This window comes from Stegodyphus dumicola, chromosome 5 (genome assembly GCF_044657685.1).
Source record: "Stegodyphus dumicola isolate Sdum_Otavi_A_Nest chromosome 5, ASM4465768v1".
NCBI lineage: Eukaryota > Metazoa > Arthropoda > Arachnida > Araneae > Eresidae > Stegodyphus > Stegodyphus dumicola.
The window spans coordinates 28,499,655-28,518,745 of NC_140772.1; the positions used below are offsets into that span (position 1 = coordinate 28,499,655).

The window sequence follows — 19,091 nt, forward strand, 5'->3', positions numbered from 1 at the left end:
ACTTTTATTTTTTCCTTCGAATTTCTCTAATTGGCAGCACTTTTTGTTTTAGTGGAACTTCTATTTTCACTTTTATCTTGCAGCTTGCATTAACCCCTGAATCCGCTTCTGCCTACAGCCGAACAACTCGTAAAATAGAGCTCATCTTATTATGATAGTGCTTCTCACGTTCAAAACATAGAAATAAAAGGTTAGATTTAATGTGAATATCTCAATTAAAGCTTAATCAAGTGTAAAGACGTAGCACAATTTGAACTTTCCACTCAGCTCACGAGCATGAAATTGCTCGGAAAATTGCACTCTGTGAAAAGATTTGAGAAGCGCCCTCTAACGAAAAGTTGGTGTGGTAGTCCAGCTTTGATTCGTTTAGCTTCAGGAAGTCAGATACTACAAACGCACGTTCGCGGTGCTCCCGCCCAAGGGAAATTTTTTTCCTACACCGGCACCTGTTAGTTTGACAGCGCATCAACAACAGTAAGTTACTCGCTGAAATGTTTTATTGCGTATAAATTTTATTTCCTGTAACAATTCTAAAAAAGCATAGAATTCTTTTATATTCTTTAGCAGTGAATTTATTTATTAAGTTAATATAAATACTGATCTCTGTTAAAAATGGCCATGCATTTTCTTAAGAAAATTCGAATTTTACTGTGTATTAGCGCTGCAACTTTGTTCTCTATTAAAAACAGCTCTCTCTCTCTGTGTATATATAAGAAAGAGATAAATACAACAAAGAGTAGTAAACTATCTAAAGGAAGGCACAAATTAAAAACTTTTTAAGTGAAAAACTTGGAAAACAAAACTAAAATAGTTTCTAAATCCAAGTTTCGGAATTATATTTGGATGAATTGCAAAAGATAATATTGAAAACAAATTCTTTTGCTTCAAAATGAATTAAAAACAGCTAACGTGAAATTCTCTTGTTTCAAAATTTTGACGTCTTATCTTTCTCCTATTATTAAAATATTCAATGATTAAATTATGTATATATTATCATTCGAATTCCATCGGAACAGGTTATATCTCTATGTATGCATTTTGAAAATTTCTTAAAAATTTTCTATGAGTATATTTGCATTTAATTACATTTATTTTAAATTTAAAAAAGAATTTCCTTTGAATACTTTATTTTGCAATTCATCCACATATCATTCAGAAAACTTCCCTCTTGAGAAAATTCTTTCGGCTGCTCTTTGAGAAAGACCAAAGAATTATCAACTATTATTTAATATTTATTTAATGATTATTGTTTTGCTTTGTATTATTTTATTTTTATTTCAGGTTTGTTTTTATTTCAAATTGTTTTTAGTTGCTTTTTAAATCTGTGCATTCCTGTTAGATAGTTTAACACGCTTGCTTCGCATTACTTCTACATATTTTATCTCTTTCTTATTTCATTAATTAATTTAATAGCAGTTTTCAGGACACTAATAATTAATAATAGTATTTATTAATTAAATATTCCTTAATTTTGTATCTTTTAATCTATCTATTTATCTCGTTATATATATAATTTGGTACTTACGTATTAACGCAACCAGGCCAAAATTCGCATAAATCGCCAAATTTGGCGACCCTACTTACGGCAACCTTATGTTAATTTATTAAAGCGAGGTGTGCGTAGTTCGTAGATTCGTTCTTGCCTACATTGTGCCATTCGTAGATGTTTTTTTAAGTTATAACATGTCGCTGTGTACATGGATTCTTGTCTATATTTCGAACTTTAAGCCTAAAATGTCTCCAAAAACGCGGTTTTCGCACATGCAAAAACTACATTTTAAACACACGATTTAAGCTAAAAATCCGAAACAAAAAATTTAGATAGCAAAAACGTAAAGTTTCTAACCAAAAATATTTGACAAGAATCCATGTACACAGCGACATGTTTTAACTTAAAAAAACATCTACGAATGGCACAATGTAGGCAACGAACGAATCTACGATCTACGCACACCTCGCTTTAATAAATTAACATAAGGTTGCCGTAAGTAGGGTAAACAAAATAATATAAAAAAACTGTATTAAAAATTATCTGTAATTAATAAATGCACATTTTCTTTCTATTCTTACTTTTTTACTCAATCTTACAAATAGCGCCAACCTGGTTGCGATAATACGTTAAGTACCTATAATTTACTAAAGAATATTTAATGTAATGATTATACTTTCCTGGAAATTTAAGAAACATTTAATCTCTAAATTAAGGTAAGGGAAACGGTGGGAAATTAATAATGCATTTTAAACTAAGTATTAAGCAAATGGTTAAATTTTACTTGAAATTAAAATTTTTTTAATTATGAAAACTTAAATAGGCATATTAATTATTAATATTTAAATGTCTCAGATAGACTCATCAGGAGATAATTATTTGAAACATTTAAACCTAAAAAATTAAGGAGTATTGAACACACGTTTCATCTTGCTTGAGTCATTTGAGTGCAATAATAAGGAAAAAAGTAAAAATAATAATAAATCAAAATAATCTCAAGAACCTTTACAAAAATATTTACATCCTTCTCAAAGAGTCAAGAATATACATTCTACCTCTCTCTCTATGTATATATATCTACCTCTCTCTCTATGTACATATATCTACCTCTCTCTCTATGTATATATATAAAGAGAGAGTACTTAATGCATATATGTAGATAGATAGATAGGGAGAGAGAGAGAATATTCTTCGAAATGTTTTCTATTTCCTATGCATTAGGACACTCAATATTACTAATTACTAATTACTCAATATTACTAATATTACTAAATACTCAATATTCAATATTTCTATTCTATTTCCTATGCATTAGGACACTCAATATTACTAAATAGTGTACATGCGATTCAGTTTTACCGGTAAAATCAAATGTGGAATTTTCTGTTTTTGTGAAATATTGAAAAAGACGGAAAGGAAAGGCTTTACTTTTTTAAAGTTCGGAAAATTACAGTCATATATTGTGGCATATATTGAATAAAACTGCCTGCATCTCTTCTATCATAGGTTTAAATTTTATACAAAATCTACTCCTCCCCACCCAAAAGAAAAAAAAAAAAAAAAAAAAAAAAAGCACTAAAAATATTCCATCATTTCGAATTCCATTATCTGATGTAAAATTAATTTAAAAGAATACTTTTTGAAAGCTATGAAACCTTGCAAATTAAGATTTGAGAGAAGTTCCTAAATCGAGCATTTATTTTGCTTATAAATATTGTTTCTTGTAACAATTCTGAAAGAACGTCAGACTTGCATTATATTCTTCCTTTCGGTTTATTCATCCACATGTCAATCTAATTATACTCAATGGCTCAAATTTTAAAATCAATGTAATATTCATATGCATTTTCAGTTACGATTTTTTTTTTTTTTTTTTTTTTTTGCGCCTAAACGAAATTACTGAATGTTATTATGCGAGTACATGCTTCTCAATCAAAGACAAAATCAGAGCAGAAATTTTGATTTTCTTGAAGCACTATGAACGGAAAAGAAAAATGAGCGGAAAATTTTTATTTTTTGTTAATATAATTCAAAATAGTTTTTCAGCTGGCCAAGCGGAATAGTGGCTAGTGACGCTGATTGCCGTACCGAAAGACCCGGGTTCGAATCCTAGAGAAGGCATGGATGTTTGTAAATATATAGTGTCAGTGCGGCATGGGGGCACTAAATATGGGGCGAGCCGAAAGTCTTCTCGAGTGGTTGGAGGTAGGAGAAGAGAGGTGGAAGACCCTCGAACCCGTCCTCCCGAGATGCTCTCTCTTAAAATTGAAGGGGGGGCGGAATTGAGCTGAATTCGGGCTGTCACCTATATGGGGTCGAGGCTGTTGCCAACGACAGGCGCATTTGACCCCTTGACACGATGAATGTCGTGTGTTTGTGCTAACATTTGGTCAGACAAGTGAGACTGGGAACATCAGCAACAATTTTTTTATTTCTATTTAAAAGCATGTATTTTTAAAGCTATAAAAGTCTGAAAATTTATATTTAAAAACGTGATGTATATGAATATGTATTATAAACCGTCTTACAGTCAAATTCCGATTAACCGAGGGTAGAAACATCGATCCTCTCGTCATATAGTGTTTTGGATTTGCAAATCAATGGCTTAATAATCACAAAGGCTTTTAAGAGCAGCATGTTTTTAGGATTCCGTTAGAGTGTGAAGTGTTGCTATAATTTTTTTACATTTTTTTTATCGGCTTGTGATATCAGTATTCAGTTTTCTTAATAAGATTATCAACTTTGCTTGTTATTTTAGATCTGTTTATTAAACATGACCCTTTTCGCACTTACGATACATCAAATTCAACAACAAAAATCACAAAATCTTTAAAATCAATATATCTTTATTTTTCCCAATATACAGAGTGTTAATTGCTGCCATACTTTTATATATTCGCTATATAATTTGCTATATTAATTCTTTAAAAAATAATACATAGCAATTATATTCGATGGCAGCATCCTTTTATTTGAAAAGTGATTATTGGACACAAAAATGAAACGAACACGGAATTGAGAACTGAAGATAATACATTTAATTGCTTCATAACGAGAGCTCGTCTTCATAATGAGCGTATTCTTGCAGCATTTAGCATAAATCCAAGAATAGCGTTTAATGGTTATAAATGTAATATGTTCTACTGAATAACATACCCATCTTATATACCATATTTGCAAATTATTGATTACTAGCAGCTTCACTGCCAGCCTTCGCCTGGCTTTTAAATGTACCGGGAAAATGGCTGAAGGAAACACCAAACGTTAAATTTAAAAACTGCGTAGATTTTTACTCTGCTGAACAACTTCATAAAAAAAAGTGATTGCGTATAACAAAATTACAATGAAGTAAGCAATATCCCTTAATACAAATATTAATTATCCTAATAAATAAATTAACCAACTTCCCTTTGCAAACTTTTAAGAACTCAAATGGTATAAAGGAGGTTAAGAGCTTTGTTTCCTAAAAAAAATCACTCAAAACTTTTCAATATCTTAAAAGCAGGAAAATGAGCAATAAATAACATAAAAGAATACAAAAAACAAAAATTCTGAAAAGAAAAGTATAATTAATAATATTTTATCTTATAATTTCAAGAGAAAAAAATTACAATGAAATAAGCTATATCCCTTAATACAAATATTAATTATCCTAATAAAAAATTAACCAACATGAAATATGCTAATCTCTTACAAAAATAGTGACATAAGAAATACGATGAAAACTTGTTGAAACCATATTTCTAAAAGAATGAAACTATTCAAAATGATGCGACTTCATCAAAAATCTATCAACAACAATAAGAAAGGAAAATTGTTGCCAAAATCACATTTTTAAAGATGTGAGATGTGAGAAGTGTACTCGGAAGCTTCATTTAAAAATTTTTTTAAAAATACAAAATATTATCATTTTTCCAAAATTCTTTTTGTAAAAGCAGTCGCAAGGATGAAAGTTTAACGTGTTCAAAAATCAAAGAAAAATAGACTGCACGTTTTAAAAAATAAACTTTTTTAGGAAAAATCCCGTTGAAAAGGTGTTAAGCACCCTTTGTTAAATAAATTCTTATTGAATCGATTTATTGAAACACGAAATTTATTTTAAGTTCGTAAAATAGCTAAGTACCTACGGTTCCTGACGATGTGAAAATGGAGTGTGTAGAGTAAAATCTCGCTTTCCTATGGCCCATTATGTCTCAAAATGACGAGATTTCGTCACAAAACATAAAATAAAAAAAATTCGAATACGAATTTCGAAAAAATCGCTTCGAGGTGCACTGGCTCTTGTCTAGATGCACCTATGTACTAAATTTCGTAGCCGTGGGTCTATTAGCTTACGCGCAGCGCAAACGAAAGACACACACACACACACACAGACAGATTATTATATGTAAAGATTTCATACTCTAATTTTTTATGTAGTCCCTTGCCTATTTATGTAAGTTTGGCAGGATGTAAAGTTACTAAATTTTTCTATAGTGGAACAAGAATAGTAGAACGAGGTAAAAATTGCATTCACAATTTATCAGCGTGAAACAAAGCAGTCTGAAAAAAAAAAAAAAAAAAAAAAAAATTGAAGGTAAAAGTAGTCGTAAAAGAGGATGCCATAGTTTTTTAGAGTGGTTTTTATTCCCAAAAGTGCATAATTTAATTCCAAGTAATCAATAATGCATAAATATTGTACAATAAACAAAAAATTAACCATTTTTTATGAGTGTTTGAATTCAATGACATTGTTCAAGTTACCTTCCAAATATTGTTTTGCACACTTATAACTTTGTTTCTTTTTTTCTAATAATACTTAACTACTAATTTAAACTAAACTTACGAAAATACGAAGTTTAACATTTTGATTTTTAGTCAAAATTTTTTAGTTTTGCGTTTCAAAAACCTAGAATTGAAAAGAAAATTAATTAAAATTTTACATATATTAAAAGTCATAGAAGAGTATGGAGGCTGGCCTAAAGTAGAGGCCTGGGCACTTGCCTTGTTTGTTCTGAGCAGAAGTAGAAGAAGGTGGCAACTTCCAAAATGGATTCTGTTAGTTTGATTGCCGCCAGAAGAAATAGTAGTTAGAGACTCTGACTCCTGTATTAAAGTGACTTGGTTCGAATCTCGAAGTAGACATGGATGTTTGTAAGCATATAGTGTCGGTGCGGCAAAGGAGCATTCAAAATATACAGCAAGCCGAAATTCTCTCTAGAGGTCGATGGTAGGAAAAGAGAGGTGGGAGTCACTCGGACCGCACTGTTCTCTCTGGGAATTCCATCTGGGACGGAAGTCTTACACTTAGCAAGGCCTGGCGATACATAATATCTCTACTTAGGTGCACATGTCCCGGCCTTGCTTCATCCTGTACCTGTCAGTTTGATTTAAGTTTCCCTAGTTCTGTGTCGTAATTTTTGTCCTCTTTCAAATAAGAGACAGTTGTTGTTATCAAGTTTAATAAACAGTTGTCTGTGTCCGGTACGCATATAAGCATTCTGTACCGCGTCACGCGCATAGGGAAAACTCCGTACTTGTGAATGGACATTCTTTCCGATGACATCAATTTCTCCACGCGTAATGACGCTTAAACGGGATTCTTACTATTTTGCTCTCGATGAATGACTCGCATGAGTGACACGGAAGCATGGAAATTATCGTTTGCTTTCTTTGAAACGAAAACATTTAGCTTCAATGTTCTGAAGATGGCTTCTAGTTTCGTGGAATTATGAAATTATAAAAATCTTTCAAAGATGCTGTTAATATCAGAAGCAATTTTACACGTTTAGATTATGTAAATAGCTGAGTTCATAAATTTAGTGCAAAAACCAAAACAGGACGGTCTCGATCCAACTATAAAGGCATTGTGTGCTAACAAGTATATTATTATTACTGCAATTTTTGCATTCTGTTCTTTACACATTGAAGAAAATATTTCCTTTGCAAATGTTACGTTATTTCCATGTTAACGTCCACGTCATTTCTAACGTTCTGGTGCCTTAAAGGAAAGAAAAAAGTGCATTCAGTATTGTCACTGAAATTAATACACATGTACTTGAAAAGGAATTTCCTTCTCTGTCAAACATTATTTTTATGCAAAAGTACAAAAGATGTTATACACAGTAAAAAATGGACAATATTCATAAAGTAATATTATTCAATTTAAAATACGTATCTGTATTTATCTGTTTTAAATCTGTATTAGTTTAACTTCAAAAATACATTTTGTGAATTTACTCTCTACTATGTTAGGTTCCAACATCGGCTTTGCTATTTGCGTAAAGTGACTTGTGTCATGCTTTCGGAGATTGCATCTGCAGAGAATGGATATATATAATGAACATGAAATAATGAATTAATAATCGCAATACTTTTAAGATGGAGGGTTTTAAATTAATACATTCATTAAAAATCTCTGCACTTAATATTAACGCACATTTACGGAGTTGGCACAAGAAGAAATAATACTTTTTCTCTCTAGGGAAAAAAAAAAAAAAAAAAAAAGAAGCCTCATTTTTTATATTAAATTTACAACAATGTTGTGAGTGTAATCTCATAGCAACAAAAATACAACGCACGTAATGATCTTTTCGGTATTGCTATCAAAATGTAAACAAACGGTATGCAGTTGTACCCTCGAGCCCAAGCAAAGTCAAAACGTTCCTAAGCGCAAAAGAAATGATGTCATCGGAAGCCATATTCAGTCACGTAGAGAGATTTTTTCCTACGTGCGTGGCGCGGTACAGAATGCTTATATGCGTCCGGTACGAATGCTAGCAATGCCAGCTGCCAGATCGTTGGCTCCACGTTCAAGTCTTGGAAAAGCCAGAAAATTTATATAGTGTCTTGGCGGTATGGATCAGTTAAAATGTCGTCAAGTAGACGGTCATCTCGAGTGGATGGTGGTAAGGGGAAGATAGGTAGCTTACACTTGGATCCGTCCCCTGAGATATTCCCCACCCCAGGAATACCGAGCTGAGCAGTCTCGTGCTGTCATCTATAAGGTGCTCAAAAGCCTGGGCCAATGACAGGTTTGAACCTTTCCCTCTTGGTCACGGTCTAGACTATGCTTAAATCGGAAGGATTAGTCACTCACTCGCGTTGTGATTAAAAGCCATTCTATAGAAACTGAAATTTTATTACAATTCTGTAACAAGATCCGGTTTTCTTGCAGAATTGAAGATCATGTGCATTTAAATAGATCATGTTTCAGTAAAACTATGTAAACAAGAATATTCTACGAAATATCCTTTTAACTGCTTGAAAAACTGCGTTAATATTTGTTGAAAATTCTGTTTAACAGTACGCGCGATTTTAGTTTTAGATATTCGTAAGTATAAAATTATCTCTAATGATTTAGTTTATTTGCAATTTAATTAATGCATGATTTTAGATGCAAAGTAACAGCATAACGTAAGCTTCCATTGCATGAGAACGTCAAGTTTTAGGATTTGAAGATAAAGACATTACAGATAAATATAATTTAGAAGTAGTAGTTTCATTAATTTATGGCAGGAATTCAAATTACAATAGGAATAAGGGAAAGATTTCCTAAGTTCTAAACAGATACTGCAGACGTAGCCTCAGAACGTAGGAATTTTGTGTATAGGACTGGTATAACATGTAGATGTGCACCTCGTATTTTGGTTGCAATCGGCCGCGCCAAACGTATATAAATATATTTATATATATATTCACTCTATTACTCGGCTCTTTGATCTCAGTTTCTTTACTCTTATATGTTTGTAAATTGCACATTTTTTGCTTTAAAAATGATTGAATTATGTTGTTCTTATCTTCCGGTTAAGGTTTTTATGCCTTTAGTAAATCTGTATGCAATATTTTTAGAATTATTAACAATTTTAAAGCTGTTTAAGTGCCGGTAAGCCTAATAATATTTTTGATGGCGGCCATTGTTTGTTGACATTTGAAACAGCAGACTAGTGCATTTGTTGCCAATCTAGAGAAACTTAGCTTAGCAACTACAAAGATAACGCCTTCATTTATTATTGCGAATTAAATCATGCTTAATCCTTTCTGGAATTTTTTCGAGGAAATAAGCGTTTGAGATTTACTTCGTAATTTTTAATATAGATATTTTGAGTTTTTATGTATTTTTGCCTTGTCGCGAAGTGAGAATTGAAATAATTGAATGAGAAATACTCAATCGTCTGTGAAAAACTGTTTCTTTTTTGTTTTGTTTGCTTAATTTCTTTTATACATCGTTCAAGCTTATTATGGTATTTGAATAGAACATGTGGCAACGATTAGATAATTCTTGAAATGATATAAATTTTGTGCATTCTGAATTATAATATGAACGAAATATAATACTGTTAAATGAATCTAGCGCCAGAATATCGCTATGGTAAACAAATAGAGTGAATTTTAAAGAATGCATTTATTCTATTATGGTTTATGCGCTGTCGGCGAAGTAGATTTAATTCAATCCAATAAGTGTAAATGAAATGCAAGAAAAAATGAGTATAATTTAATATTCCGTACAAGGAAGTCATGTGGAGTACACATCAGATTTTTTAATAAAAGATGTAAACAAGGTTGTTTACTAGTCAGTCATAATTACTTTTTATGGTCAATCACTGAAGTTTAAATGTAATTGATGATCTTAGTTCTTATTCACTTTCTCAAGGAAAACATTCTTTTCGTTGCGAGAAATGTTTAAAGACCGTCGATTGAAACTGTCGTTGTCGTTCTCATGACATCTACGTTTCAAACAAAAAGTTCCTTAAAAAATAAATCTTGTAAAAGCTTAGGCTACAGGAAAGTGAAATATTTATTTTTTTGCATTCTGATATGTAAAGGAAACTAAATATTTTGGTAGATTCAGTAGAAATTTATAACGTTAAAGTTTCTAAGGTAGATGGAGAATTTCTAAGAAATCAAAATAACAAAAATGGGGATTCAGTTTAAGAGGCACTTAAACGTGCGAATAAAAAAATAAAGGCACACCAAGGAAACCACCTGAATAAAAACAGAGGGAGTTTGACTGATACTCGTCACATTTATTGCAACAAACAAAGTTCATGCATTTGAATCTATGAAATCTGGAGTTGTAAGGTAGTTGGATTAAATAGAATTTTCCTGGATCGCATAGAATTATATTAAAATGAACGAAAGACGCCTAAATTTTCAAGACTTTTTTTTAAGAACGTAGAGTTTGTTCTTTATCTTTCCAGGAAGTATGGCACCTGTTGAAAAAATATTTTATGTTATGAACAACAGTATGTGGTTAAAGGAAAAATCCAGCTTATGTGTTGAAACAGTAAAGCTATGTTAGTTACTCTCTATCATGGAATGTGACAAGGTTTGTGATAATGAGTTGAAACACAGAAATTTTGCAGTGCAAGGCAATTTTAGAAGAAAAATATTCCTGGTTCAATCTAGGCGAACTATAATCCATCAGTAAAATATTTAAATTTTTCTGTGGATTCTGTTGTAGACGAGTGATGGTAAGCTGAACATGTAGAAAATAGAACTTTTTCATAAAACTTTTTTCCTATGTTTTTCTTTATATCATGATAAATCTTCGTCTTGTTTCTGTTTCAAGGAAATACGATCATCTTATCTTATAGTTATGGTGAAGTTTTGAAGCAACGTATACAGATTTCAAATCTGTTTATATATATATATATATATATATTTCATTTAAAAAAAAATTTCAAACGATAACGTAGTTTTTTTAATAATTTGGTATTTTTAGCCCAAAGGGGCAATTTGCTTTGGCTATTAATTTCGTTTTATCATTTTGCGTTGGTTCACTATATAAACAGCATTTCATATTTTCAATTGTTGCAACCAAATATTAGAGCCCTGCATTATATTTAAAGAAATTAAATAATGAAGAATCTGCATTAATTTATGTATATTTCTCTCTCTGTGAACAAACGACGGAACCTAGAGACATCAAATTTTGAATAACGTGATCCTCCACTCTAATATAGGCATCTGGAAGCCCAAATTTGGAATTTATTTTATATTTTATAAAACTGTAACGAATTTTTTATAAACAAACTCAACGATTTCAGAGCGAACAATGGCAACACACACGTACCAAAACAAAAAAAAAAAAAAAAAGAAGAAGAAGTCTCCAGCACGCGATACTGTGTATTGGAAATTCTTAAAATATACTCTTTTTAAATTATCTTTTGATATTGCTGTTGAATTGAATTTTATGGTTTAAGTGCGAAGAACAAGCAATTTAATAAATAAAGCTAATACACAAAACGTTACAAAAACGCCCCTTTGGGCGTAATATAAAATCTGAAAGCTTTCAGATTTTTTTCTCTTATTTTTAATTCTATTTTATGCTCCATAAAGGCAAGCTGAAGCTTTTAAATTCAGATTATTTTCGATATGATTTTCCGTGTTATTCATTACTAAAGATTTACTTTTTTGAGTTAACAACAGTAAATATTACTTTTGATTAGGAGGAGAAGCCTATGAGAATTTCTACGAGCTTTTTAAGCTTTTTGATTATTTTATGTATTTTGATTGTTAAAAAATTCTTAATGGCAAGCTTTTTTTTTTTTTCCCTTTTTCTTTTCTTTTCTTTTCTTTTCTTTTTCTTCTTTTTTTTTTTTTTTTTTTTTTTTTTTTTTTTTTTTTGAGATATTACTCTGTAATCTTAGGTTTTTCATATTTCAAGTCCCCGCCCTGTTCTGTTTGAAAAGTGTTATATGTTGTTCTCCCCACTTGCTTATGTTTCACACTCTTGCTATATTTATCTGCTATTTTATCCACCTAGTTTACATTGCTGTGGAAAGTTATACTTTACGAAAGCAAGTTTTTCATTCAATGTTGGAATAATATCGCTCAGATTGCTAAAATAAAGCCTTTCTCTTTTTTTTCCTTACCTCTCCTTACACCTACCAACGTAACTAATACCGTGAACACTGATATTCATATTCGAGCATAATTGTTGCATAATTCATTTCATGCCACAAAATTCCGATTTCTTCCTTGTTAGTGCTTAGGAAATTACACAAGATGATTGATGGTTTCAAAGTCTTCCGATAAATATTTCATGCGTCTAGTCTTAGGGTCATTTACATTTTAGTCATACTACACAGGTGCCGCCAATGCCTAAGCTCTAAGTATTCCAAATCTATGAATAAATTACTGCGTCATTTTCCTATTTGATTGTATCCGTAAGTGGTTAAATAAAAAATGCATAATTATTTGAGGCAATATTTTCAATTTTTATTCGAGCTGCAATTTAATCGCTAAATGAATTTCCGAGATAATTCATATTCGCGAATTTTAAGGAATTTTCATCATGTTTTTCTCATTATGTTTGATATAATTTTCAAAATTATGTTTTCTCTGGAATACTGAATAACTGTGAAAAATTGCCTGGAAATTACTACAAAGTAATTATGAATTTATCTTTTCCCCCGTAATAAAACTGCTTCCCTAATTTATATTATTCTCTATTATTTATATTGTTTTCAGAACCGGATTTAGATTTGACGAGATGCTAAGCTATTTGAGATACGGGGCCCTTTATGAGGGATATAAGTCAATTTTTTTAATATGGAATATCGTACAATTTTTGGGGGTGGCCCCAAGAAAGTGGGGGGCCCTAAGCTATAGCTTGTGCAGCTTATGCGTAAATCCGGCCCTGATTATTTTCTGTTAATTTAAAACCTCTGTAAGAAGATCTCCAACACTTTTAAATGATTTTATTTTTCCATGGACTCGGCCATTTTGGTAAGGGGGATGTCCAGTATCTATATTGTTGCGTTTTTCTTTCTTCTGACACCAGTTGTTACGTTATTTTCTTTTCTTCTCGTTCGTACGGGGTTCGTGTGGATTTGGAGTGAATAACGACGCTACTTGATGAAGTATCGAAAGACGCTTTATTGGCCAGTATATTCAGGACAGCTCCAAAACACGTTTTACAGTCGTCGATGAACTACTATAAACACGCTGACACGATCAGCGACACAGGCTTCGGGTTATCAGGCTATCACGGTGGAGACAGCTTCTTGCAAAGCACCCGACTCTGCTTTCCGGAGTACAGCTCCCGACTCTGCCTGGTCGTTCTCTGAACTCCACGTACTCTCGAGACTCTCCACGCTACAACTCGCGCTGCACTCGACGACACACGAGCACAGCTCCCGACTCTTCGGTTCAGTCGTTCCCGGAGCTCAACACACTTTCTCGACGATGCACTAACCGCGATACACTAACAGACTCCTTCGGTGCACTCGACGACCCACTCGACACTCGCTGTCCGGCTGTCAACTCGATCGACTCCGCAGGGACTGACTTGCTAGACGAGACACCAACTCGATACTAACTATCTCGCACTCTATGCGAGGCACACACACACTAACTGCCTGCGGACCAGCAAGGTTTATATAGCTTTCGGCCTGTGTTCGAGAACATTCTGGGCTAAACCAGTAAGAATTCGTTCCAAAAGGTTCTCCATCCATCCATGGTATATAGCCAGTTTTGTTGCCAAATGGCCGATTTCTCGCCAAATGTGGCAACCTTGCTTTTCCTGGGCATTTTATGGCAACCCTAAAACTGCTTTGCGGGGAAGCTACTTTACTGCGCCTTAACATTTCGTAACAATGTTTACACATACTGATCGCTTTCGTAGATAATTGTTTGCAAGCGGATGTCGCTAAAAATATTTCACTTCATTTTCAACGGTTAGTTAATTAACTAATTATAGTTAAAATTCTTTTAAAGTGTGCAATTTCCTTCAGCGGGAATAAAATCTGAGATTTGTCGTACATTAAAGTAACGCTTATGCGTTTTTCAAAGGACCACACAAAAAAGAGTTAGAAACGAAGAAGAATTATTCAAAATTTCAGTTTAAAAATGTAATACGCATATTTCAGCTGCAAATCTTTTAATATTATTCCAAAAGTTAAGCATGGTGTGCAAATTAGCAGTTTTCGAAAAGCGTAGTTGAATTTGAGTGACTGAAAATCTTTGCATGTGGTTGCAAATATCGTATGTTACAGCCAGTTACAATTGACTGTCTGAACATATGCTAACTACGAAGTCCTTGAAGACGCCAGAATCCTCAAAGGCTTGGGAAAGTTTATTTAAATGCTGATAAGGACTTTATAACTTTCGTTGGATTATCTTCGTGTTTCTATAGCTAAAAGAACACAAATAACAGATAAGTACTGGTGTGCTGCCGGACGAAACAGGAGAATCAATCAAAGATGTCGCTCTATTCTTTGGCATTGATCATTCGATAATATCTCGAATGCGTAAACAATCCCAAACAAGTCAAACACTTGTATAGAGAACTGTGGTCCAGCCAACCAAGGGTTGCTATACCTTCTGAAGATCAGTATATTGCTGTAGTAGCCAAGCAGAATCCACGAGTGAGCTCGTTAAGTTCGTGGTTGTAGCACCATTTGGTAAGAAAATGGCAGTTAGTGCTGTAGGCCAAAGACTTCACATGACGGAACAACAGGCCCTAGTATATAAATACAAAAGTTCGTGTTTCACAAACCAACCAGCTCAGAGAGGCTAGACTAAAGTGTTTTCGGCAACATCTGAATTCGATTGTTTTAGATTGGCACAAGGTCATGTTCACGGACGAGTCCAGATTTGCGTGGAATCAGCTTGTAAGCGTATAAGGCTCTTCAGAAAACAAGGCAGATGTCATAAAGTCTAGAATATCATCTAGCATTAAGTTTATAGAGTTGGCTGCATCATGATGTGGGCTGGATGATTTCGTTCTTTTAGATGATAATACCCATGTCTATAGAGCTAACATCGTTAAGAAGTACGTGGAAAGTAAAGTATTTCTCATAAGGAGTGGCAACCGTATTTCCCCAAACTTAATCTCACTGGAAATGCTTGGGATGCCCTTGTGGGTGTTGGCTGTATACGTTTATCTCCACCAGTAAGTTTCATACAGTTGAGATCTGCCCCAAAGGAGAGATTGCCTTAACATGGGCTATCACTTTAAACCTTGTATGCAGGTACGAGTTGGTCACATATCTTCTTAATGTAAATTTTATTTGATTGGTTAAGATTTAAGCATTAATTTGTTAATGACTCAAACTGAGCGTTATTATTTATTTACGAAAATTAATCATTTTTTTTTTAGCTTGGCACATAATGGTATTTTTTCCCACGCGCAAACACATTTACTATCACGTGCAATTAGCTGATAATCAAAGCTTTACCTTTTTCATTTTTGATGATTTTACCGTTGTGGGGTCATTTCTTTTGAAGCTACTGTATTATGCTACTACTGTTATACAAACTAACGCATGCATTCCGTTTTTAGTTTGTTTAAGTACCATCTATTTCTGAAAATTAAAACTATTCATAAGAAGCTGATCCCCGCTATATAAACACTCAATCCATTTGCAAAAAAGGGTAGTCAGTTTCGTCGAGACGAGTCGGTTTATTTACTTTTTTTTTTGTAAGACCTTGCTACAGTCTCTTATTTTTTAAATACTATGTGGAACTCTGGCAATTACAAAAAGCAACCAAAGAAAATCAGAATGTTTCCAGTGAACTTTAGAAGCATTCCTTTCTCCCTTAAAACAGAAATCGAACTTTCCTGATTTGCTTTTATCTAGATGTCCCGGGTAGGAGGATTGATCGTATTTCGTTTTTATGACTTTATGAAATTATGCAGTATAATATCTGACAAAAAAAAATTAGACCGTAACTTTATTTCAACTGTTCATGTTGCATATATAACACTTTTCCTTTCAGGAATATTTAAACATAGGGCAAATATTAATTATTTATAAAAGAAATACTTTTAGGTATCGGCTGATGCCTAACTTAATTTTCAGCTCTACTAAAAGTACTCCGAAAACGATCCAATTCAAGCCTGTTTTAGGCTTACCAAATGACACAGGAAAAAAGAGTCTCGAATCAGCAAAACTCTGTCTTCGTCTGGTGATTACACTGTGTGTTCTATCACTCCTAACAACAACTTTTCCTTCCCCCATCCGGATTTAAACTCTTATCCAATCTGACATATTATTTTCCTATATTCATATTCTATTTCCTATATCCCTTGTAAGATTTTCAAATGCGAGTTATAGAAATTTTCTGGGAAATTATCTGAGCAACGAAAAGAAATGGGACGAATAAGCTAGAAGGAAAATGGTGTGTGATCTAGATAATGCGTCTTAATGTAAGGAAGTATCGCATTTACCCCAATGCGTGCTTTCGTGGTGTAAGTGGTAGCACATCCCAGCCGCTGGGAGAACGGTGGCTCGAAACCCATCAAGGATAGTCAATTTTTACGCTTCCAGCTCCGAACAACCTGATTTCGTTGCAGTATAAATGACACGTTAATGTAAAAGATGTATATAAATAATAAGCATGTGAACGATGCTTCACTATACTAGGATTGAAGGAGCAGGTATAGTGCACAAGACTGATTACAATGAAAGAAAGTCTCATTTTTATAGCTGAATAATTAAAACATTTATCTGATAGTACTTCGGGAGATACTGGTTTCAGTTTCCTGTCGAAGCATAATCAAGAAAAGAAAAAGAAAAGAAAGTCAAGAAAAATAATTTTCGTGAAAAAAGTAATAAATCTTATTTGCAATAATACCGATAGTTATCCTTTCAATCAAAACTAAATTAAAATATTTACACCAGTATCAATAGCCCTTTTTTCTTATATTGTATAAAATTTAAACAAATTTTGTATAAATTATATATATAATAATTTATATTACAATATGATTTTAAATTATATTACATAAATTTATAAATTACATTTATAAGTAAATAAATGTAATTGACTATTTTATAAATTATTTATAAATTGATAAATTACATAAATTTAGTGACTAATCCATTACAATTTAATAAATTTATAAATAAATTCAAAAAACTGCAGTTTTAATAAATTTCTTTAAAAATTTTAAAGCATGAGAAATTTTCCTGTTTTATAACACTATAAACTAATAAACACTAAAAGAAACTGCGTATAGAAACTTTTAAAAATTCACAGAGATGAGAAAAGAAGTGTTATTTCTCGGCAATGATTTTTCTCAGGTTGTCGTACAATAAACAAAATAAATATACAGAATTAATTGAGAGAAAGATAATTTAAAATCAAACCATGTTAACAAAACTATTATTCTTATTAGAAATTTTTTACTGCGAATAGCATCAATGTTTCTGGAGATTTATTCTTTTCCAGAATTTGCATGTGCGCATGGGGTTGAAGTGATCGATTTCCTAATAATTTTTAGGCCGATACTTATCATTTTTCTTGAATAAAAAAGTTTCACGTTTCCAGTGCAACCAACAGCTGTTTCAATCGAATGAGCAGACAGAAGTTGTGTGACGGCCACATTATGTGCTTCGGTTATTACAAAAACGTTTTCTCTCAAGAGTTCGAAACTATTAATTAAGGCGAGGAATTCATCAAGTTGTTTGTTCTGAGGCAGTCTCGTAACTAAACCGCATCCTAATTTTGCAATCCTTCAGGTGAATAATAATCAGCATGTTCTCATCCACGGAATGTCACAACCTCTGGAGATCCGAGATGCATTGTGGGAGAGTTAACTTTCTTCACTATCCTTCCCGGAATAGGAACGCCTCAAGCCCCTTTTATCCGCTCTGGTGATCGGGACATAAGCATCGACGACATCATCGGCGGAAGAAAGTAGTTCTTGAGAAGCTTATGCACTCACTGCCCGAGGCATATCAAGAATACGAGACCCAGAGAAGTTAAGAGCTATGTCTTCATATCTGCGCCAAATGGAACCTGAAGCAAAGTGGGACTCCTTAGCCCGAAGTTAAGGGGTTGCAAGTTAACCTCGAGAGAAATTTCTCATCATATTTAAGGTAAAAGCCAGCATACGTAATTCTATTTTCACCTGCGAGTAAATTTTGCTTGAACTCGGGTCGCATTTAAAACTGTAAAAGTTTAACAATTGCTGTGAACGCGAGTTTTGTATAGTTATTGTCAACTGAGCCAAGTGCACTCAAACACCGTGACGAATCTGGGAGAGGAGGGATAGTTGATAAAATTTCGAGATTAAAAAAGCTGCATAACCATATCCCAATTATTCGTGGAACAAATTTTGTCTTTAAATATGCAGATTAGAATACATTCGGCACAGAAATTAAAAGAAATATTGTGATGTGGTTGAACCCTGAACGCCAGGCGTGCACCCAAAGATAAAATTTACAACAGTAACAAAATCAAAGAATTAGTTGCGTAACCAGATATCAGTTATCTGCGTAATGAGTTTTGTTGACAGGCATATATTCAGCAGTGAAATTTAAACAAAGATGTGGAGTTATAAACACTAGATCCAACTATATAATTCGCAAAATTTAAATATCAGAGAGTTAGTTACGTAATCAGGTTATGGTTATCTTCGTTAATTTTCTATCTGTGTTAAATCTATATACTGGCATGTATTTGGAATTATGCAGTTTGAGCAAAGGCTGCATAATGACAAGTCTAGTTTACACAAGTTAAAAAAAAAGTGAAGATTTAAAGAAAAAAAAAAAAAAAAATCTGAAAGGTTCCAGATTTTCCACTGTCGCCCAAGAAGATTTTTTATGCTCTCACACACCGTGACGAATCTCGCAGTCTACCAGTCTGTTGTTGCACTAACTTCTAGTAA

At 32.8% G+C, this 19,091-nt stretch overlaps 1 protein-coding gene across 1 annotated transcript in view; it reads left to right on the plus strand.

The window, feature by feature from the left end:
* The first annotated feature begins 318 nt into the window (after window positions 1-318).
* LOC118197716 (uncharacterized) overlaps window positions 319-19,091 on the plus strand; it is a 146,838-nt gene continuing 128,065 nt past the window's right edge. Inside the window, exon 1 of the mRNA XM_035369248.2 lies at window positions 319-474. The gene's annotated coding sequence lies outside the window, so the exon portion shown is untranslated. The remainder of the gene's footprint in view (window positions 475-19,091) is intronic.